At 35.9% G+C, this 24,904-nt stretch overlaps 1 non-coding gene across 1 annotated transcript; it reads left to right on the forward strand.

Moving 5' to 3' along the window:
- The first annotated feature begins 3,149 nt into the window (after positions 1-3,149).
- On the forward strand, positions 3,150-3,256 carry LOC129668489 (U6 spliceosomal RNA). Its single transcript, XR_008718926.1, has one exon. It is a non-coding gene; the product is annotated as a U6 spliceosomal RNA (small nuclear RNA).
- The last annotated feature ends 21,648 nt before the right edge of the window (positions 3,257-24,904 follow it).

Below are 24,904 nucleotides of genomic sequence, written 5' to 3' on the forward strand. Positions count from 1 at the left end.
GACTCCTGTGCTCTGTCAAAAGTTTTGCCCTTAGTCTCAGCATCTATTTCGATACCCTGTAGGATGAATCCTTTCAGAGGACCCTCTAGAAAACGTTCCCATCTTTTTCCTCTCTTTCACCAGTTCTAGTATCTATCTTATAACTCTAACCAAGCAAGTCAAAGACTTGTATGAAAAAAACAAAAACAAAAACAAAAAAAAAAACTCTTAAGAAAGAATCAGAAAATATCAGAAGATGGAAAGATCCCCCATGCTCATGGATTGGCTAGATTAGCATAGCAAAAATGGCCATCTTACCAAAAGCAATCTACAAATTCATTGCAATTCCCACCAAATTAGCAACACAAAGGAAAAAGTCTCAACTTCATTTGGAATAACAAGAAACCCAGAATGGCTAAAACAGTCCTCTACAATAAAAAAAAAAAAAAAAAAAAAAAATCTTCTCGAAGAATCTCCATCCCTGATCTCAACCTGTACTATAGAGCAACAGTAATAAAAACTGCATGGCACTATTGTAGGAACAAACTGGTGGATCAATGGAAGAGAATAGAAGACCCTGATATAAACCCATACACTGTGGACACCTGATTTTTGTCAAAGATGCCAAAATCATACAATGGAAAAAAGACAGCATCTTCAACAAAAGGTCCTGGTCTTACTGGAAGTCAAGATTATTTTTACCTGTTATTGAGGAAAAACTGAACCTACATAATATACAGCAAAATGGTCCTGGTAAGACGTTGCCAAAAAAAAAAAAAAATCCACTAAAGTAAAAGAGCAAGGGTACTTTTCTCACCAGCAATGATACGTAATTAATATGAGCATTTGACAATGACATTTTTTAATCAATTAATTGACATCCCTGAGACTTATCTCTATGTGATTCTGAATTTGGCTAATATCCAAATAGAATAAACTCTGAGTTGAAAGTTGTTTGCTATGAGGAAACTAATTAGCATAGCTTAGTTTGCCTGTGACTTTAGGAAGTACACCAACCTCACTACATAAATTTTTAATAATTAATTAGTTTAAATGAACACGCATTTACTGAGCAGCTTCTCTGTTGAAATGCTGATCTTTTTGACAATCCATAAAGTAATAGGAAACCAGTATACAAATAAATTCAATGAAGAAATTTAAGAAAGAGTGCTGATCATGTACAAGGTATGAGTCAAAGAATGAACAGATCGCAGATACAACTGTAATCCGTGGTGAGAAAGAAGAGTAAAATGCACTCATTGTGTAAAAGGAACTGGAAAGTTTCTGTTAGAGTCTGAAGACTTAAAGAGTGAGAAGCAGATCTTGATGTCTAGGTCTTTATTGAGACAATTATTGCTAGTGATAGAGAACAGAAAGGTATTAAGAAATTAATGGCTCTGAGACCAGCTGGCGGAAAAGATTTCACATTAGGCAGAGTTTAGGTAAACTGTTAAGGAAAATAAAAGCAAATTATACACTTTGCCAACCCTTGATGCTATGATGATGCACTTTATGTTTGTTCTGACCTGCATGAAGGTGGTGGAAAGACATTAAATAACACTGTGATAGAGAGTTAGAAGACTGTAGGAAAATACTTAATATTATAGGCCCTGAGGAGTCTTTCACATGAGCCTACATTTAGGAAGAGTTAAACTATAAATGTAAGTAATTTTACCGAAATTCATACTTTTGCATTTCTAGAGTCCAACATGACCCATTTCTCTGAGATCTAAGCCCATTCAAAAGAGAATTCATGTAGTCTCAAGGATGCTGTATTGCACATTTGATCCTGCCAATGACCAAAATTTATTTTATGACTGCATGCTATTACCTTGTATATGTCTATCAAGTTTTCTCTGTTCTTTCATTGGATTATGTACAAATCAACGATTGCAATTATGAAAAGAATTACAGTAGCAATGAGAATGGATGAAAAAAGGCCATATGCAATATGCACTTCCCCGAGAAAATGGCTAGTAAAAGTGCCATATCATCTAGTTACATGGTGTGTGCTCAAAAAAACATTTTAGTTTAAATATATATGTTTCTCTGAGTACGGGTTTGAGTATGTGAGTAAAGTGGAATGGAGGCGAAAAGGAAATTTGATGCTCTGAAGCTAGAGTTCCAGGTGCTTGCGAGCCTCCTCATATGTGTGCTGTAACTGCACTTGGGTACTCTGCAGGACAGAGAAAGCTTTTAGTGGCTGAGCTTCTTCATTCACATTTGCAATCGAAAGGTGAAAAAAAAGAAATTTATTAATTCTAAGAAATGGAAAACCTGACCATTCAAAAACATAAACACATTTTAATCTCGCTTACTGTCTCTAAAGCTTATGCCCTCTACTTGACATTATTTAAAAGTGCTACATAAAGTTTGAAAATCTGCTTAGGTTAGAAGTTATAACCAAGGAGAAAGCTTGTGAATTCTACCCCACTAGTCTAATATTTAGAGATTAGATATGATCAACAAATAGAATTAATTTTTTATTATATTTCTTTCAAAATTTTTATTTTTATTAAATTTGAAGATTCCTGAGGAGAAAATGTTGGTAAAATATAAGAACACAATCTTCAGTGGAAAGTGTCAAGACTATGTACTTTACCGTAGCATTCTGATGGTTTACACTATGTGAACACAATGACCGTTCTCTTTCCAAACTAACTTTTCGGGTTGTGGTACTATGTTGAAATCACGGTCAAATCATGACTCTCACTAACTTTCTATTACAGAGACAATTAAAGTTCAGTACTGGAGCATATGTAATGAATTGAGACAGACAGGCATTCATTGTTGACTGCCAGAGTTTGTTTTCAAGAAAGCCGCGTGACCATTCCCACCTGCAATGTCTTTCTAATATCTCCCTTCTTTGAGAAACAGTCTGCGACCAATGAGTAGCTTTAACACTGTGTAGTCAGCACAAACTTGGGGCGAATTTAGCATTGAACCTCAGTACTATGAGCATTAGCAAACCTGTGTGACCATTCCCACTCACTGCATTCCTTGCCTGGAAAGAGATATTCTGCCCAAGCACTTAAAATTCTGTGAGGAGGTAGATAATTCTCAATCATTTGTGAATACTTTCCTTATAGAGCATCTGTGGAAAATTCACCAGATTGTCCCTTAAGTCAAGCTTGCATAACTTTTTGACTAACTTAAGACAGCGGATTTGCGTGCTCGCTTCAGCAGCACATATAGTAAAATTGGAACAATACAGAGAAAGTTAGCATGGCCCCTGTGCAAGGCTGACACGCAAATTACTGAAGCGTTCCATATTTTTCTCAGGTGTGGAAGATACAATGGAAGAAATCAATGTATCCGTCAAAGAAAATAATAAATCTAAAAAATTCCTGAGGCAAACCATCCAAGAAATCCAAGACAACATAAAAAGACAAAACCTAAGAATAATAGGAATAGAGGAAAAAGAAGATTCCCTCCTCCAAGGCCCAGAAAATATTTTCAACAGTATCATTGAAGAAAATTTCCCCAACTTAAAGGGGAAGACTATAAGAATACAAGAGGCCTACAAAACACCTAATAAATTAGACCAGAAAAGAAAACCCTTCTATCACATAATGATCAAAACAATAAGTATACAGAACAAAGAAAAAATACTAAAAGCTGCAAAGGAAAAAGGCCAAGTAACATATAATGGCAAACCCATCAGAATCACAACTGACTTCTCAACAGAAACAATGAAAGCCAGAAGGGCCTGGACTGATATCACGCAGAACTTAAGAGAACACAGATGTCTGCCTAAACTACTATACCAAGCAAAACTCTCAGTCCTCATAGAGGGAGAAAAAAAGATATTCAACAACAAAAACAAATTTCAAAAATACCTACACATAAATCCAGCATTACAGAAGATAGTAGAAGGAAAAATACAACCCAAGAAAACTAACTACTTTCAAGAAATCATAGGAAATAAATAACCTCACCACAGCAAACAAAAAAGTAGCCTAACACACAAACACACTACCATGGCCAACATCAATATCAAAGGATCAAACAGCCACTGGTCCTTAATTTCCCTCAACATCAGTGGACTCAATTCTCCAATAAAAACACACAGACAAACACAATGGATGCATAAACAAGAGCCAACAATCTGTTGCATACAAGAAACACACTTAAATCACAAAGATAGACATTACCTGAGAGTAAAGGGCTGGAAGACAGTTTTCCAAGCAAATGGACCCAAGAAGCAAGCAGGAGTAGCCATCCTAATATCTAATAAACTAGATTTCCAACGAAAATCAATCAAAAGAGATAGAGAAGGACACTTCATACTCATCAAGGGAAAAATCCATCAGGAAGATATCACAATTTTGAACATCTATGCTCCAAATGCAAGGGCACCCACATTTGTAAAAGAAACTTTGATAAAACTTAAACCACACATAGACCCCCACACATTAATAGTGGGAGACTTCAACACCCCACTCTCAACAAAGGACAGGTGAACAAAACAGAAATTAAACAAAGAAACAATAACTCTGACAGAGGTCATGAATCAAATGAACCTCACAGACATCTACAGAACCTTTCACCCAAACTCAAAAGAATTTACCTTCTTCTCAGCACCTCATGGAACCTTCTCCAAAATACACCATATAGTTTGTCACAAAGCAAGCCTCAATAGATACAAGAAGATTGAAATAATCCCTTGTATCCTATCTGATCACCATGGACTAAAACTGGACCTCAATGACAAAAATAGCAAAAGGCCTACACACACATTGAAACTGAACAACTTGCTTCTAAATGACAGCTAGGTCAGAGAAGAAATAAAGAAAGAAATTAAAGACTTCCTAGAATTCAATGGAAATGAAGGCACAACATACCCAAACTTATGGGACACAATGAAAGCAGTGCTAAGAGGAAAGTTAATAGCACTAAGTGCCTTCAAAAAGAAATTTGAAACATCTCATGCAAGCAACTTAATGGCTCACATAAAAGCCCTAGGGAAAAAAAAATAAAGAAAAAGCAGACACACCAAAGAGGAATAGACAGCTGGAAATAATCAAACTCAGGGCTGAAATCCATCAATTAAAAACAAATAAAACAATTCAAAGAATCAATGAAAGCAAGAGATAGTTCTTTAAGAAAATAAACAAGATAGACAAACCCTTAGCCAAACTAACTAAAAGGCAAATCAACAAAATCGAAATGAAAAGGGGGACATAACCACAGACACTGAAGGAATCCAAACAATCATTAGGTCTTACTTCCAAAGTCTATATGCCACAAAATTTGAAAATCTAAATGAAATGGACAATTTTCTTGACCGATTCTACATGCCAAAGCTGAATCAAGACCACGTAAACCAATTAAATAGTTCTATATCCTGAAAGGAAATAGAAGCGGTCATCAAAAGTTTATCATGCAAAAAAAAAAAAAAAAAAAAAAAAAGCCTAGGGCCAGATGGTTTCAGTGCTGAATTCTAACAGACCATCGAAGAAGAGCTAATACCAATACTCTTCAAACTATTCCACAAAATAGAAACAAAAGGAACACTACCAAACTCATTATATGAAGCCACAGTAACCTTGGTACCTAAACCTCACAAAGACCCAAAAAAAAAAAGAAAATTTCAAGACAATCTCCCTCACGAACACTGATGCAAAAATACTCATCAAAATACTTGCAAACTGAATCCAAGAACACATCAAAGACATCATCCACTACGACCAAGTATGCTTCATCCCAGGCATTCAGGGGTGGTTCAATATATGGAAATCTATCAATGGAATCCACCACATAAACAAGCTGAAGGAGAAAAACTACATAATGTCAAAAAGGCATTTGACAGAATCCAACATCCATTCATGTTTAAAGTATTGGAGAGATCAGGGATACAATGCACATACCTGAATATATTAAAGGCGATATACAGCAAGCCTATAGCCAACATCAAACTCAATGGAGAGAAACTTAAATCATTCCCAATGAAATCAGGGACAAGGCAAGGCTGTCCACTCTCTCCATATCTTTTCAACATTGTTCCTGAAGTCCTAGCTAGAGCAATAAGACAACTGAAGGAGATCAAGGCGATACAAATTGGAAAGGAAGAAGTCAAAGAATCACTGTTTGTAGATGATATGATAGTATACCTGAGTGACCCCAAAAACTCTACCAGAAACTCCCACAGCTGATTAACACCTTTAGCAAAGTGGATGGATATAAAATTAGCTCAAAAAAAAATCAGTAGCCTTTCTGTATACAAAGGAAAAAAGGGCCAAGAAAGAAATTAGGGAAACAATACCCTTCACAATAGCTACAATGCCATAAAGTACCTTGGTGTGAACCTAACGAAGCAAGTCAAAGATTTGTATGAAAAAAATTTCCAGTCTCTGAAGAAAGAAATAGAAGAAGATATGAGAAGATGGAAAGATCTCCCATGCTCATGACTTGGCAGGATGAACATAGTAAAAATGGCCATCTTACCAAAAGCAATCTACAGATTCAACATAATTCCCATCAAATTACCAACACAATTCTTTACAGGCCTTGAAGAAAAATTCTCATCTTCATATGGAACAACAAGAAACCCAGAATTGCTACAATAATTCTCTACATTAAAAGTTCTTCAGGAGGTATCTTCATCCCTGATCTCAAGCTGTACTATAGAGCAACAATATTAAAAACTGCATGGTACTGGCATAGAAAGAGAATGGTGGATCAATGGAATCCACACACTTATGGACACCTGATTTTGACAAAGATGACAAATCTATTCAATGGAAAAAAAAGACAGCATCTTCAACAAATGGTGCTGGTCTAACTGGATGTCTACATGTAGAAAAATGAAAATAGATCCATACTTATCACCCTGCACAAAACTAAACTCCAAGTGGATCAAAGACCTCAACATAAAACTAGAACACAGTAAACCGCTTAGAAGAAAAAGTGGGGAATACCCTTGAACTCATTGGCATAGGAGACAACTTTCTGAACAGAACACCAATAACAAAGGCTCAAAGAGCAATATTCAATAAATGGGACTTCATGAAACTGAAAATCTTCTGTAAAGCAAAGGACACTGTCCTCAGAACAAAACTACAGCCTACGAATTTGGAAAAGATCTTCACCAACCCTATATCTGACAGAGGACTAATACCCAGTATATATAAAGAACTAAAGAAGTAAAACAGCAAAAAATCAAGTAATCCAATTAAAAAATGGGGTACAGAGCTAAACAGAGAATTCTCTGCAGAGGAATTTCGAATGGTAGAGAAAAACTTAAAGAAATGCTCAACCTCATTAGCCATCAGGGAAATGCAAATCAAAATGACCCTAAGATTTCACCTTATACCCATCAGTATGACTAAGATCAAAAACTCAAGAGACAACACATGCTGGAGAGTTTGTGGAGAAAGGGCAACCCTCCTCCACTGCTGTTGGGAATGTAAACTCATACAACCACTCTGGAAAGCAATCTGGCCCTTTCTCAAACAACTAGGAATAGCGCTTCCTCAAGATCCAGCTATACAACCCCTAGGCACATATCCAAAAGATTCTCAAGTACACAATAAGGACATTTTCTCAACCATGATTTAGCAGCCTTATTTGTAATAGCCAGAAGCTGGAAACAGCTCAGATACCCCTCAGTGGAGGAATGGATGCACAAATTGTGGTATATCTACACAGCACTAAAAAAAAAAAAAAAACAAGGAAATCATGTAATTTGCAGGTAAATGGTAGGACCTGGAAAGGATCATCCTGAGTGAGTTGTCCCAGAAGCAAAAAATCATGCATGGTATATACTCACTCATATAAACATACAACATAGAATAAACCCACTAAAATCTGTACATCTAAACAAACTAAGCAAAAGAGAGGACCCTAACTAAAATATTCAATCCCCATCCTGAAAGGCAAAGAGGATGGACATCAGAAGAAGGAGAAAAAAGGGAACAAGTCAGGAGCCTGACACAGAGGACCTCTGAAAAGCTCTGCCCTGCAGACTATCAATGTAGATACTGAGATTTATGGGCAACCTTTGGACAGAGTTCAGGGAATCTTAGGAAAGTGGGAAACAGTAAGATCTGGAGAGGACAGGAACTCCATAAGGAGAGCAACAGAATCAAAAAATCTGAGCACAGGGTTCTTTCCTGAGACTGCTGTTCCAACCAAGGACTATGCATGGAGATAACCTAAGACCCCTGCACAGATGTAGCCCATGGCAGTTCAGTATCCAAGTGGGTTCCATTGTAATAGGAATAGGGACTGTCTCTGACATGAACTGATTGGCCTGCTCTTTAATTTCCTCCCCCTGAGGGGGAAGCAGCATCATCAGGCCACCGAAGAAGACAATGCAGCCACTCCTGATGAGACCTAATTGACTAGGATCAGAAGGAAGGAAAAGAAGTCCTCCACTATCAGTCGACTTGGGGAGTGGCATGTATGCAGAGTGGGGAAGATGGGAGGGTTTGGGATGGGAGGAGAGAGGGAACCACGGTGGGTTACAAATTGAGTAAAGTGTAATTAATAAAGAAAAATAAAATCAAAAAATAAAAAAGTCAGCGGATTTGCAAACATAAGGGAATAGTGTTCATACAATTGTATTATTCAGCATTTTTCTAAATTGAGAGATGAGATAACTAATTAAAAACTAACATGGCCTCTGGTATAGTAGTATTTATCTTTAATTCTAGCTCTGGGGAGTAGAAATAGTAGGATCTGGAGTTCAAGGTCATCTTTGGATACATAACAAATTCAAAGTTAAGGCAAGTCTGGCCTGCATAAGATTCTGTTAAAAAATAAACAAAAGCCCAATTTAAAATATACTCACAACATAATATTTACATATTATTAAGAAATTATTTTTTTCAAGCTCTGGAAAATAAAAAGCAATAAAAATAATTAGTGGTGAAAAGCTGTATATACTGGAATCGGACATACATGTACTGTTATAAGTTTTGCTGGTACACTATTATGATGAACAGTTTAAAATATATGGTCAGAATAAATCATGCTTCCCCAATGTTTTGTGTCAGGAATAAATAGTAAGGAAATCTGATATTGTGGGTTTTTTTTTTTTTTTAGAGAAAGCCTACAGAAAGACATTCATTCATGTATGTGCATATTGTTTAATTTTCTTGTGCACAGAGCTAAAATCTTTCAGAGAGATACTTTTGTAAAACCTTAGTTTGGAAAGAAACATAGAGCGCTCCTGGAAGACAGAGGAACATCTGAGGCTTCAAAGAGCTTATTTGATAGAAAGTGCTGTAGCTCAGAGATCCACGCAGAGGTTTTTCAGCTGCTTGAGATTCCCACGGGCTTCAGGGAGAGAAGCTTCAAAAAATAAAGTAATTGTTCATGATCTTTACAAATAACTTTGAGAATCTTAACTTCAGCAACACTCTTAGAAGTCAACACTTGCCTGGCTTCTGCTATGCCTGTATCCCAACAGCAGCTCTTAGTCTACGTTTTATTGAATACAGACTTTTAAGAATACCTTCTGATTGGCCACATTAAACTCAAACAACATTAATGTTAACCATCATTTTTTAAATTCTAAAGACATTTTAAATTTCATTCTATTTTTATTTTCTATTTAGTTTTATATTTAAATGCTTTACAGGAATTATCAAGTGCAAACCTAACAGTATCAGTCCTTTAAAAGTAGATATTTCACCATAAATTTACTATTATTTAAGTATCGCAAGCCTTGAAAGACCATTAAATTTGGAAAAAAATTTTTTTTCAAATATATATGTTGGAGGTTGATCTAATGCTAATTACTGGCACTCAAGATCTGGTTACTGCATGACAGATACACCCATCCTTGTGTAAACCTACCTAAAACATTATGCCTGTTTCGCTCATAAGGTGCCCTACACCTGGGCAGGACAGAATGGAGTAGGTGTAGATAAGGCTTTTGAGGACTGGATAGATAGACAGGAAGAGAGGAGGAAGGAGGGCACCACAGTGAGTTAGTGCAGAGAAAAAAAATGGGTGAGGAGAAAGAACTATAATTGTGGCCTGAAAAAGCCCATATGAAGAATAAAAGCAAGTATTTTAGGACTATGGGTGGAAGATAGGATGGCTAAGAAGCATGACATTGGCTGGGGCCTGGGAGATGGACAGTGAAGTTATTCAAACAATGTAGATAGGTATATCTGCCTGCCTGACCCAAGGTAAATGAGGCAATTATAAAATGTAACAGGTGTCTGAGTGTTAGTATTTCTGATAGTGGGTTAGAGAATACCATCACAATACTCTAAGGACTAATAATAAATATAATATTGCCAAACACCTTATATTTTTACGACAAAACATACATGTAAAAAACATCTGATTGAATTGACTTTATCTTTGCATTTTTATATAAAGTTATGAATTGCTGGCACCTATGCTCTTGTATGTTTTAATGGTTCCATAACTATATATGCATTTGAAGAAATATTAAAGTATATGGATATGATTTTATTTAAATATTCACCATAAACTAATTCATTTAATAATGAAATGAACAACAGTTATTTAATTTCCATGGCATTGACCCAAAGTGAACTCATTAACAGAGCTGTGTTTCATTCGTCTGGAGTTGCTCTCAAGCAAATCATGCAGTAGAACAATTGAAAACTGTAATAAAGAGATTTTTTTTTAACTTTGGGATTTAAACAAAAAAGTTTGGTGTTCATGAATTTCTATTTGGAACTATATGATTGGATGTTCTTTAAGCATAGGATGAACTTGGATAATTCACCATCTGTCAATAGTAAGGGGATTTTAGACTGAAAAGGGATAAAACTCTCGGACCGTATGTTGATCCCTTGGATAAGAAGCTTTGTGCCTGGGAAATATACAACTTGTGACACAGACATGACATTTCTAAAACAGTTGAAGCTACAGTGAACACAAAATGTGATATGAATTTTTATGCTGTAATATACTTTAATTTTTGTTTATTCCTTTGCATTTCATCTCATCTAAGGCTGTGATTCATAGTGCAATGTCTTCAAAAACATCTATAGGCTAGGGTCAGATGAAAGGGAAGGGAAGGGGGACCTCCCCTATCAGTGGACTGGGGAAGGGGCATGGCAAGAGGAGAAAGAGGAAGGATGGGATTGGAACAAACTCTGACATAATTTTATTTCTAATGAAAAAGAAAAACATAATATTCCACGAATAATCCAGGTTTTATGATATATGTACTATTTAAATAGAATTTCCAGCAGAACACACTAATGTAAAAATGTCTATTCAATTCCCAGTGGATGTATTGGCTATTCTTTTTTTTATTTTTTATTAATTACACTTTATTCATTTTGTATCCCCCCATAAGCCCCTCCCACCTCCTCTCCCGGTCCCACCCTTCTTCCCCCTTCTTCACGCATGCCCCTCCCCAAGTCCACTGATAGGGGAGGTCCTCCTCTCTTTTCTTCTGATCTTACTCTTTCAGATCACATCAGGAGTGGCTGCATTGTCATCTTCTGTGGCCTGGTAAGGCTGCTTCCCCCCCAGGGGGAGGTGATCAAAGAGCAGGCCAATCAGATTATGTCAGAGGCAGTCCCTCTTCCCATTACTATGTAACCCACTTGGACACTGAACTGCCATGGGCTACATCTGTGAAGGGGTTCTAGGTTATCTCCATGAATAGTCCTTGGTTGGAGTATGAGTCTCTGGGAAGTTCCATGGTTCAAATTTTCTTATTCTGTTGCTCTCTTTGTGGAGTTCCTGTCCTCTCCAGCTCTTACTATTTCCCACTTCTTAAGGCTATTCTTAAAACTTGAGCTGCTTAAAGAAGGAGAGTCAGGTCTCTTGAAGAGAGTGGCCTCTGATAAGCCAGCCATACTCTTGTGGATGGACACATATACAAGAATATTTGGGAGGCTTCATGAATTGGTCTTGATGAGACACACACACACAACACCAGAGACACAAAGTCATGTAAATAGGGAAATGGTTGTGAATCTTTGAAAAGTTTGGGAAAGGGCCAAATATGATCAAAATACATTATCAAATATCTAATAAACATTAAAAATATTTATCTTGGCATGTTTATTTCTCAAATGTATGCTTAGTCTCCCAAATTATGAGGACTTTCTATAACACAATATATAAAATAAAACTATTTTAGGTCAAAGTACTCCAGTAAGTTTAACCTGTAATACTGAGTTTAATATTTATTATAGCCCTTTCAAAATTGGCAGCTTAAAGTAGCTATAACAGCAATAATAAAAATATTTTTAAAACTATGTGAACATTTTTTTTCAAAGGAGAGAAAGTGTTATTGTACACAATACCAAAATTTAAATGGCTGAAATTAAGTTAAATTATATCTGTTAGTTAAATATTAACATTTTCAGAGAGGTAGCTGATTAGCATCTTTGAATTCTAATGTAAACTTTTAGTTTTGCTGTTGAGGAAACATTTCTTTGAGTGAAATATACTTGCACTCAAATGACTGTTTCAGAATGGGCACATGCTTTGTGATGGGATGGTGTTAGGCTCTGGCCTGGAAGTCTCCAGTCCTCTAAGCCTGTATGATAATGGCCTGTGTAGTAGCTCAAATACTGTACCTCTGGAATGTCTTTCATACATTGTCTCCATGAAAGGGAAGTGAAGAAGAGACAAAATATGGCAATGAGGAGTAACTATCTGGGCATACTTTTTTTTTCTATTTCAAAAATTGTTTCTTTATGTCTTAAAGATACAGGAATTAAAACCAAAGTATCTTCAGTATAATAATCAAATTTCAGTTCATAGTCTTCAGGAGAATTAAATCATATATGTTAATTTTTTTACTTCCTCCTAAATAAAATTCTAATTATGTTCTATTATAGCTCTCCTCAGTCAATACATGAAGATGAAAATATTAAACTTTTCAATAAAATATTTTTTCTAATGTATAACACATAAAATTAAAAAGAGTTCTAGAATGTTTAAAAATTATATAGAATTATGCATTTTTGTAACAATATATAGCATAAATGGAAATTGCTTATAATGTGCATGTTATACTTGCTATTTGTTACCAAAAATATATTTTATTAGGAAAGCTAAACATCAATGAAGGATTCACAATAGCCACTAATAACATAAATTACCTTGGGGTGACTCTAACCAACCAAGTGAAAGACCTGTTTGAAAAAAAACTTCAAGTCTCCGAAGAAAGAAATTGAAGAAGATACCAGAAGATGAAAAGATCTCCCATGCTCATGGATCAGCAGGATTAACATAGTGAAAATGGCCATTCTGCCAAAAGCAATTTACACATTCAATGAAATTCCCATCAAAATGCCAACACAATTCCTTACATACCTTGAAAGAAAAATTCTCAACTTCATATGGGTATATTTTTTTTACATACTAAGGAATTTTTATTTTTACTAAATTTTAATTTTTTTATTAATCACAGGTTATTTACTTTGGATCCCAGCCATAGCCTCCTCCTTCATTCCCTCCCAATCCCATCCTCTCCCCCTCATCTCCTCCCTGCCCCTTTCTAAGTCCACTGATAGGAGAGGTCCTCCTCCCTTTCCATCTGACCCTAGCTTATCAGGTATCTTCAGGACTGGCTGCAGTGTCCTTCTCTGTGGCCTGGCAAGGCTGCTCCCACCTTGAGGGTGGGGGCAGGTCAAAGAGCCAGCCATTGAGTTCATGTCAAAAAATAGTCCCTGTTTCCCTTACTTGGGAACCCACTTTGATCCTGAGCTACCAGGAGTTATATCCAAGCAGGAGTGCTAGGTTATGTCCATACATGTTCCTTGGTTGGAGAAACAGTCTCAGAAAAGACCCCTGTGCCCAGGGGACAGAAGCTCCACAAGGAATATTTTATTTTTAATCTTATGAGGAATGAAAATATTTAACATCCAACACACATACAACATAGTCCTGCATTCGTCTCTCAGGGCTAGAGTTTCTACAGTCCAGGTTAACTCATTTTAATTCAGGGCATATCTTTGTTGTTGCTTATAAGTACATACATTTAGAGCTGACAGCTTAGGAATGTGTAACCTATCAGGTTGTTCCTTCCTAAAGAATTGTTGCCATAGAGAAATCTTTATCTTAGAGATAAATAACATGTTTTATGTTTGTGTGTGTGTGTGTGTGTGTGTGTGTGTGTGTGCATACAAAAATACCATTCACTCTCATATATACATTTGAGAGTGAATGGGTGGGTCCAGGAGTTGGAGTGCTAGGAATGGAAGAATTAAATTGTACTACTTACGTATGAAATCCTCAAAAGATATTTAAATTAAAACAAACCTGAAAGGCTTTTCCCCCTACTATTTATACAGAAAATAAACACCACATTGCAGTTTGTTTTGCTGCCAAGATTCTGAGAAATTTTCACGGAGTTTGTAGAGGTAATTCCTTATAGTTAAAAGTTACTAAAGAATTGTTTCCAGCACTTGTGAGAACTTCAGAACAGCAAAATGGAAACAGTTACAATTATGATGCAAATACCTGGCAAGTGAGACTAACTTTACAGTAACTCTGACAAGACTAAAGTTGAGATTTCCATGGGAGGAGACAGATAAAAAGGAATGAGCAGGGTGTTTGTTTCTTCCACCATAAATGGTGCTTATACAAAATCATAACCATCCTCATCGTCGTCATCATTACCATCACCACCTCCATCATTATTACTCTAACCACCTATGTTAACACAGGAGCAACAGGAGTAAGGTAGGTAACAGCGCACACTACTTTAGTACCTAATACATTAAGCAATGAGTTGACTGATAGGAAAAAAGGACACTTGCAATGTATGTTGATTAAATTTAACAGTATGGAAGAATATGTGTGCAAATGTACAAATAAAAATATCATCTAATTATAATAATGTAATATATATCAGAATAAAACTAAACTATGGCTAGAGAGATCTAGGATTAAATCAAATTGTTAGTTTGCAACATGTGCTCTCTCCTAAGCAGTTCAAAAACGTTGTAGAAAAGCATGTTACAAAATAAGGTTATGATTGATGTTTCTTTGACATTCTAAAGCACACTAAATATTATAGAAGACCTTTATTAGGCAGGGCTCTAACTCCGTGAGAACCCTTAGTCACCTGAATGTTAAAGTAGCAGGCTTTTGTAAATTTTATTATAGACTGAGTTATTACCTGTTAGAAGATTTATAATATCGTATATGCAAATATATATAAACATTTTGACCATTCATAATTATTAAAAGAAGTTATACTAATAATCCAGCAGTTTGGGGGTAGTTTATAGGTTGTTACATAACCATAGAAGTGGCAGTGCAGTCCCCTTTTAAAATTATCACAGGCAGCAGCTATCCATCTTCTGCACCTAACCTTAAAAAGACTCCTGTGTTTTTATGAGATAACATATGTATGTATGTTAACATATATATACATATATACACACATATCTATATATCTATAATCTATCTATATTTATATCTATATCTATATCTATCTATATCATCTATATCTATCTATCTATTTATCATCTATCTATCTATTTATATAGATATACAGAGAGAGAGAGAATGTGTAGAGAGAAAAAGAGCCCTACACTCTGGGATTTAGATGTGTATACACAGACCACTGGTTGCCAATCCTGTTCATAAGGAACAAGTACATAAAAGGGTAGCTATGATTGCAGCTTCTCCACCCCTGCTCCATCTCAGTAAAGCAGAGGTGACTTTCTTACATTTTAATGTAGCAGCGTCTGTACCATCGCTTTCTTTTTCAATTTTGTTCTTTTGAAAGTCAGGCATTAAGGACTGAGACATGTAAAAGCAATTATGTCTCCTGGGAAAACAGAAAGTAGACAGCATACCTACAGAAAGGCACAGGATAAAAAGTACTTGAAAAATCTTAACTTTCAAAACTAAAAGTAACACATTCATATGTATTTTTTTTACACTGCGGCAGGCACTAAAAATTAAACTATAAAACAAAAAAATAATTTTAAAGTTTTCTATTTCTTGTAAAAGGTGATTTTAATTTTATAGACTATCCACATTTTATGATTCCCAGGTTCACTACTTAACTACTTTATCAAAACTCAGCATCAAGCAACATAAAAAAACCCTTTATACATTCAAAAGAAAAAAAATAAATTAACAGGAACTATTTGTGAGAAGGCATATGATAATGGAAACACTCTAAGGCAACAGTCTTTTTTAGAATTTTGTATTAGCTTATTTACTTTACTTTCTGAGGTTGCCCACTCCCTCCCCTTCTCATAGTCACCTACATCCCCTCTTTCTCCCTTTTCCCTCCCCCCACATAGAAAAGGGGCACCTGCCCCCCCCATATCAACCTTCCTCAGTGCATCAAGTCATATCAGGACTAAACATATCTACATCCCCTGAGGCTGGGCAAGGCAGCCTTGCCAGGGGATGTGATCCAAAATAGGCATTAGAGTCTGTGTTAGACACTGTCTCCACCTCCACACACAAGGCCACCCATATGAAGAAAAAGCCTTCCATCGGCTACATGAAAGGAGGCAGCCAATGTCCAGGTCGTATTTATTCCTTATTTGATATCTCAGTCTCTGAAAGCCACCATGTGTGTGAATTATTTTTATTTTATTTTTTTTTATTTTTGGTCTTCTTGTGAGGTTCCTGTCCTCTCCAGGTCCTTCCATCTTTCCCCAACACTTCCCAAGGACCCCTAGAGTTCTATCCCATGCTTGGCAGCAAGTCTGTCTCCATCTGCTGTTGGCTAAAGCTTCCCAGAGGACAGTCAAGTTAGTCTCTGGTCTGAATGCATAGAAGAGTATCATTATTAGTTTAAGGGACTGGCTCTCTGCTATGGTGTGGATCTCATGTAGGGCCAATTTTTATTTGGAATTTCCCTCTATCTTTGGTCATTTGTTATCCCTACACAGTGCTCCATTGCTGGTGAAAATGCAAACTTATACAACTTCTCTGGAAATCAACCTAGCACCTTCTTAGAAAATTGAGAATAGGTCTACCTGAAGACCCAGCTATACCATTCCTGGGCACATACCCAAAGATGCTCTACCATACATCACAGGAATTTGCTCAACTATGTTCACAGCAGATTTACTTATAAGAGCCAGAAACTGAAAAAACTTAAATGTTTCTTAACCAAAGAATGGATTCAGAAATTGTGGTACATATACACAATGGAATATTACTCATGTATTAAAAACAAAGAAATCATGAAAATTGCAGGCAAATTGATAGAACTAGAAAAGATCATCCTAAAAGAGGTAATCCAGACCCAGAAAGACACACTTGCTATGTACTCATTTATAAGTGGATATTAGACCTATAGTACAGGAGAATCATAGTACAATCCACAGACCCAAAGAAGCTAAGTAACAAGGAGGGTCCAAGTGAGGGTGCTGGAGTGTCACTCAGAAGGGGAAATAGAATAGACAGAGGAAGTAGATGAAGTAAGGGTACTGGGCAGGAGATAGAATGGGGCGGGAAAGAAGGGTGAGGATCAAATGTGGGGAGAATGGAGAACGGGGGTGGGAGGTCAAAGGGCTGGGAACAAAAAAGGAATGTGGGGAGGGTCATCTATTGGTCAAGCTGTAGGTCTGTTACAGGGTAGGCTCCTGGGAGGCTATGTGTGTGATTCTGGCAATAGTCTTGTAGATGCTCGAGGAAGTAAAAGAAGACATTAAAAGTAAAGAAAACAATGTGTGAACAAAGTAGAAATGGAGAAAACCAGATGGAATGCCTAAAAAAGTTAAGTTGATATGTACCATAGCTACAATATTATATCATTAATGAGATCAAAGCAGATTTAGGGAGAAAACAGAGAAATTGGTGCACATGAAATAAAATAAGTTATTGAGTCTCAGGATAAAACAGAGCAAATGTCAGTAGCATAACGTGACCTCTGAGAGCATAATAGGAGAGCCAAACTGTGCATGCAGGAGTTCATTAGAAGAAAAAAAAAAAAAAAAGAAGTACTTAAATACATAGAGAAAGAAACATATGTGTATAAATCAGGTTGAAAATCTTACTGTAATTAAATGCATGAATATAAGTGCCAAAGAAGCTTAGAAGATCCTTAGACAAAATGAATTTAGGGACTCAAATCAAGCAAAGAATTTTTGTTTTGAGGCCAAGGAAAATGACTTAAAAGTAAGCGGACAGAAAAAACTAAAACCCCATCATATTCAGCAGTAATCATGTGCAAGAATATGAGTAAAATTAGAATTTCTTATCAGAAAACTTTTTAGCTAGAACACACTGAGCTGATGTGTTCATCGTGAGGGATAAAAGGATATTATACTCAGCAAGAGTGGTCTTCAAATGTCCATGATAAATTAAGATCTTATCTAATAAGCAAACAGATAAATCCTGAAAAAGGTGAAGGATTTTTTTTTCTAGTTCAGATAAAAAAATATGCAGTCACTTGAAATCATGTGAAAGATAGAAGGACTTCAAAGGTGAATGAGTAGACTACTAAAAATTCTATTGTCACTTAAGTAATAATCTACAATTTCACATCCTTTTTAATATCAAATTTCAGTTTTATATATCTACATTCAATCCTGTGTGTGTGCGCATGAGTGCAGTTGGTGGAGGAGACCATCTAAGAGGAGTCTGATTCCATAGAAGAATTATAGATTTTGCTGCTTGCCTGACAGGAGTGCTGGAATCCCAACCCCGATATACTGGAAAAGCTGCAAGAATGCTTGATTTCTGATATATCTCTCCTGCCTATAACTCCATAATTTACATAATCCAAGATGCTGATGCAGTTTGAGAATAATTACGTTGTTTTAGAAAAGAGAGCTATAAAATGAGGTTGTGGAACACTCATTATCTTTGAATTCAAACAACTGTATCACCAGTTTCTACAGATTTATAATATGTAATTTATAATTTATAATATGTAATTCCTATGGTGTTATAGTATGTCATTTTATAAGCACAATGAATAAAAATGAATACCAGTTGTTCATAATGTCAAGTGAGAAATAAAAGTGAACATATTGCTACCTAACCAAATCGGCTAAAATGTAATAAAATGAGAAAAAAAAAGAGAAGAAAAAACAATTGTAGAGTAAAAGCTAATGAGTCTATTTTTCATCAGTCTGAATTATAAAATGTAGAATTTTTGACATAGCCTGAAAAAATCATTCACAAAATAGCAGACATTGTATACTTGTAAGTATGTGGTGTTGTTCTGTCATCAGAAGTAATAACTGTAAAAAAAGTAATAACTGTAGGCTTTAGAGGAAGAGAGATTGAAGCGTTGCTACAAAATGGTTGTAGAGTATCAGTACTGTAAAATGTAAGGATTCTGGGTAAAGTGTCATATGACAGCAACAGACTCAGTGCGACTACACAATACATTTTACAATGGTAAATTGCATGTTACAAATGATAAAATATTATGCAATAATTGGAGTAAAACGATACAAAACAATGAAATTATATTGATGGTGCACTTTTAACAAGACAAATAGCAACATCAATTCTTAAATATGAAAGTACCATAAAATAAATCAAACTACCAGTATGAAATTGTGTTCAGCTAACAATGCTTTTAGACAGAAAACTGTAGTATTTCTCTTTATTGACTAAGGACATGTAAATTGCTGCAACACGGACAGTGACTGGTTGTGCTAATATATTTTTTTATTGATAGTCAATTGATAAATGTTTAGAACTGAGCATACACACACAATACAATGAGAAAGCTGTTCTTTACTTTTTGTAGAATAGGATAAATTTGCTACATATATTTGATTCCTTCATCTAATTCTTACGAACTGTTTCAAACGAATCTTCAGCTGAAGCATACCTATTAATCTTGTTAATATAAGTGAAGATAGACATATTATATAATATAGAAAACTGTGAAGATTACTGAATGCTTCAAGGGGATACTCATCACTAGTGTGAATAAATAATTTCAAAAGATTACTTTATGTATAATTTTATTTTTGTCAGAATTGGAACAACCATCCATTATTGTGCTCCTTATTTATGAAAGGAAATTTTCATTGGTGCTTTTCATTGGCTCAATCAAGGACCATAATATATCATATGCAGTAAAAAAAAGTGGGAAAAGGGTATCCTAGGATGCATTTTTCAGAAACTGCATATAGTATAATTACTGATGAGCAAATTGTTTTGTATATTAAATAAGCAGAATGTGAATTTTCTCAGAAAATGAATTCTTCTTTATTTACTGGTCTCTTAAGATAGATATTAAACATATGTAAAATATCTCAGTTCAATAAGAATGTTATCATTAGAGTGTAATTGCTCTTCAAAACAACTGGTGGATTTCTCCCGTTTGCTTTGAATCACAGTAAACAGATGCGTTCATCATTAAACCTTGTTTACATTTGATTATTTTTTCTGCCTTAAGTGATCCAATGCTGTAACCAAATTCCTCCAAGCAATCACATTGTCTTCTATATACATACAGACCATAATATTTAATAATGTATATTTGGCCTTCTGCTATCCTCTGATCAGATGCCACGGACACTAATTATTTCAATCATGTAATTCTACCATACACTACGGCAGACATTGCTCTCTTGGAATTATGTGCTGCATGAGTCTAGAAGAGTCTAGTTGTTCAGAGTGCTTATCTTACTTCTATGATAGAGGACCAACTCTTGCATCCTAGTTTCCAGGGAAGGCTCAGGTACACCTAGGATTCTGAACCCCCCAAAATCTGACATCCATTTGTGGCCATTGTGGCCATTCTTACATGTGTTGGCACGTGTGTCCATGCACATATGTGTGCACAGTCTTCTGTGTGCAGACTTGGCAAACACATACACTCCTCCACCTATTCACGCTCACTCTTACTTGCTTGGGCCTGTGCATGTGCTCAGGCACACACACACACACACAATGCGATACCGACTTCTGTTTTCAACATAGTAAACGTGGTTCTTATCTCTGTCCTTTACAGAAGTTTGAGAAGATCCATTTTATGATGGTGGCAAAACAAAGCCTAATGTTGCTGGCATATATCTAAGTGAATCAGGACGCAGACAGATGAATGTTGAATTCAATGGGCTTTCTCTTTTTATCCCCCTTTTTCATCTAATAGAGACTCACCATCCAAAGAATGCTGAAAGTCTCTCTTGACAATTAATCCTCTCTGGAATGACCTTCACATAAACATTCAAAAGTGTACTAAGGTTCTAGGAATTTTATTGATTTATTTATCTATTTATTATTTGTTTTATTATTGTTTTTTCAAGACAAGGTTTCTGTATAGCTCATTATGTCCTGGACCAGGATGTCTACAGACCAGGCTGGCCTTGAAATCAGTGATTTCCCATGCCATTGCCCATGTAGTACTAGCATCAAAGACTTGTGTGCAAGACCACAGAGTAGTTTTTAAAAATTCTTAATACAATCAAGTTGCAAATCCAGCAATCAGAGCACACTTATACATGATGAAGTTCTAATGGGTGAAACAAATGCCAAATGATTGACCTCCAAGATGGGTAAAAAATGTGCTATACTTCAATTAGTATAAAGTGTTGGCATACTTTGTAAAAATTCCTTTATTTACTTCTTCTTTCCTAATCCACCCCAGTCCCTCCAACACCCCAGCACCAGGAAGGAGAGAGAAAGGGATATTGGGAGTGTGGTTGCAGCTCTCTCAGCTGCTTTCTGCTGGATAGGGTGGCTGGGTTCCTCAGATCCCTGTTCCAGGAGATCTCCAATTTCTTCTCTCACAACAGCAACCTGGATCAACAAGGGGGAAAGAGAGCAGCCATGTTCTTTTCCCGGGCTCCTCCACACCCTCTGTGCTCTGGTATTTATTCTCTCTCCAGAGCCCTCAGATTTAAACTACCTGAATATGGCAGAGAGCTCCTCTCAGTGCCTGCATGAGGCAAATATCTTGCTGCTCTGGACTATCTGAATCAGTCCCACATCCCACACCTAGAATTAAAACACAAAAATGTTTACATCAACAACAATAAAGTGGGTTTTTTTTTATCCAAATCATAGATGCAGTTAATCAGAAAAAAAAAATGAAGTACAAAAAATACTGTAGATGAATATAATATTTTAGCAAATACATAATATCCAGTACAACATTGTTTTAAAAGACAATACAAACTAATCAAACTGTATTATTAAGTAATGGTCATTGTTTACTGTCTCAAATACAAGAAAACAACACTGCAACCTCTTCACCACTAGAGATAAAAGAGAACTAACCTTATATTATATCTAATAAGTAGACACAGCAGATAGGAAAATTAAAGAAATTGGATACCTACTAACAATTTTATAATGCTAAATAAATAAGGATGGAATTAATGGATTTATAATCTTCATTTTAATTTTCACATATAATATCTATTTGAGAAGAGACTGTTTTATTCCATTTGTTTTTTTCTTTTATTGGCTGTGCCTTTTCTTAGCAATGTATATATGCATATATTTTATTGATTTGTATACTTTCTATATGTAAGAAAATTTAAGTAAATATGACACACTTTGTGTGGAAATGCATTATGCCTTTTCCTGGAGCTTCCACTTGGGATTAGCCATCACCACACATGTGGCGATGACGTGACACAGGTGAAGGTGGATTTTCAGTTCTTCCCTGCCCGTAACTTTCTCTTCTTTGTACAACACTAACTATGCAATGACCTGTGAAAAATAACAGGTTTGTGGTTCATCTGATCTGGCTACTCACTCTACCACTCAGAAGAGAGATTTTGGTCAAAAGGGTGGTTAATAGGAAGGCATCTCTGTAGGCACACATTTGTAGCTTAGCAACAGCCTGAAAATAGCCTGCACTTCCAGTACCCAGTTATAACAAATTCAATGAGTAAAAGCTTTCATATGTATCTGGCCTTTTATTTCTTTTATTTATACTTTTTAAAAGGAAACATTTCTTTAAAATGGCATTTGTTTGTAATTAAAGCAGCTTAGAATTGTCTTTATAAATGCAGAATGTATAACAATATACTGATGCCTAATTTGCAACTAGTACTGTTTACTTTAGAAGCATAAAATTTTACTAAACCAGTACTGTAGGCAGTGTCCACAATAAAATCGATGGTAAACAACCCATGTCAGGGAGCATCAAATTTATTTCTGATTCTACTGGGTTACCAAGACTTTTTTGTTCTAAGATATTTTTGAAACACAATCCTTTAATTTTGTTTAAGGATGAAAAAAATATAGCCTGTTTTACAGGTGTGTATTTTTTAAGTTGTAGCTTGTTTGTTTTAATGATTCTTATTTATTTTATTCTTATTAAAGGAACAGAGTAGTTCTTCCATAGACAAAAATCACTTTAAAAAGATCTTGAAACACTAGTGGGTCTATATAAATGAGTATATACCATGTGTGTCTTTCTGCTCCATTACCTCAATCAGGATGATCTTTTCTAGTTCCTGAGAAATTTACCTGAAAATTTCATGATTTCCTTGTTTTTAATTGCTGAGTAGTATTCCATTGTGTAAATGTACCACAATTTCTGTATCCATGCCTCCATTGATAGTCATCTGAGTTGTTTCTGGCTATTACAAATAAAGCTACTACAAACATTGTTGAACAAATGTCCTTGTTGTGTACTTGAGCATCTTTTGGATATTTGCCTAGGAGTGGTATAGCTGGATCTTGAGGAAGCAGTACTCCTAATAATCTGAGAAAGTGCCAGATTGATTTCCAAAGTGGTTGTACAAGTTTACATTCACACCAGCAATGGAGGAGGGTTCCCAATTCTCCACAACCTCTCCAGCATAAGCAGACTAAAATATGTGCATCTAAGGAAGATAAACAAGAAAGAGGACCCGGGGTAAGATTATCAATCCTCACTAAGAAAGACAAATGGGATGGACATGGGATGTAGGAGAAAACAAGAAACAGGACCCTACCATAGAGGGTCGCTGGAAGACCCTACCTAGCACTGTATCAAAGCAGATGCTGAGACTCATAACCAAACCTTGGTTATGAGTGCAGGAAATCATGTGAAAGAAGGAGGAGTTAGTAAGACCTGGAGAGGACAGGAGCTCCACAAGACAAAATATATCAGGGCACAGTAGTCCTCTATGAGACTGTTTCTCCAACCAAGGACCATGTATGGATATAACTTAGAAGCCCTACTAGGATGTAGCCCATGGTAGCTCAGTATCCAAGTGGTAACCTAGTAAGGGGACAGGAGGTATTTCTGACATGAACTCAATGAGTGGCTCTTTTAACTCCTCCTCCGAAGGAGGAACAGCCTTGCTTGGCCACAAAGGAGGACCTGGCAGCCAATCCTGAAGATACCTGATAAGCTAGGGTGAGATGGAAGGTGAGGAGGACCTCCCCTATCATAGGACTTGGAAAGGGGCAGAGAGGAGATGAGGGAGGGAGAGTGGGATGGAAAGGGAATGAGTGAGGGGTCTACAGCTGGGATACAAAGTAAATAACCTGTGATTAATATTAAAACATTAAAAATTAATTAAAAAAAGAAACACTGCTCAGTACTTGCATTTCTGTCAAAACCAGAAAAACACTTAAGTTAGACCATGGAATAAACAGTTTAGGAATGTGCACAACCTATATAAATCCCATATTAGAGATGAATTTTTTTTGTCATATACTAATAGTTAAAACAGATAACACAGAAAACACAAATGGAGTGCTCTGTACCTCACTATTCTGATTAATTTTAATGTTGAAACTGGGACATTATTTTCGTTTTAATTAGTAAGACCAGTTGAAGAATATTTTCAGAGTTTTAAAAAACCTAACAAAACAGAAATCTTCACAAAGCATTCAAAATAACAACAACTAAAATTGGAAAGGCTGAATTCTAGATATTTTTTAAATGATATGATTAACACATACCTTCTGTATGTATCGTCTAGATGTCTATTTTGTACACAAATTCAGATGTAATAAAATCTAAATGGAAGCAGAAAGGGGAAACACAGATTCAGGATCTTCAAATGCTATACATTTATGAATTTAAATGGCAAGTGCACTGATGAGCCAACAGTTGTGTCAGGATCAT

Source organism: Psammomys obesus, unplaced genomic scaffold (genome assembly GCF_907164565.1).
Source record: "Psammomys obesus unplaced genomic scaffold, mPsaObe1.curated_primary_1811, whole genome shotgun sequence".
Taxonomy (NCBI): Eukaryota; Metazoa; Chordata; class Mammalia; order Rodentia; family Muridae; genus Psammomys; species Psammomys obesus.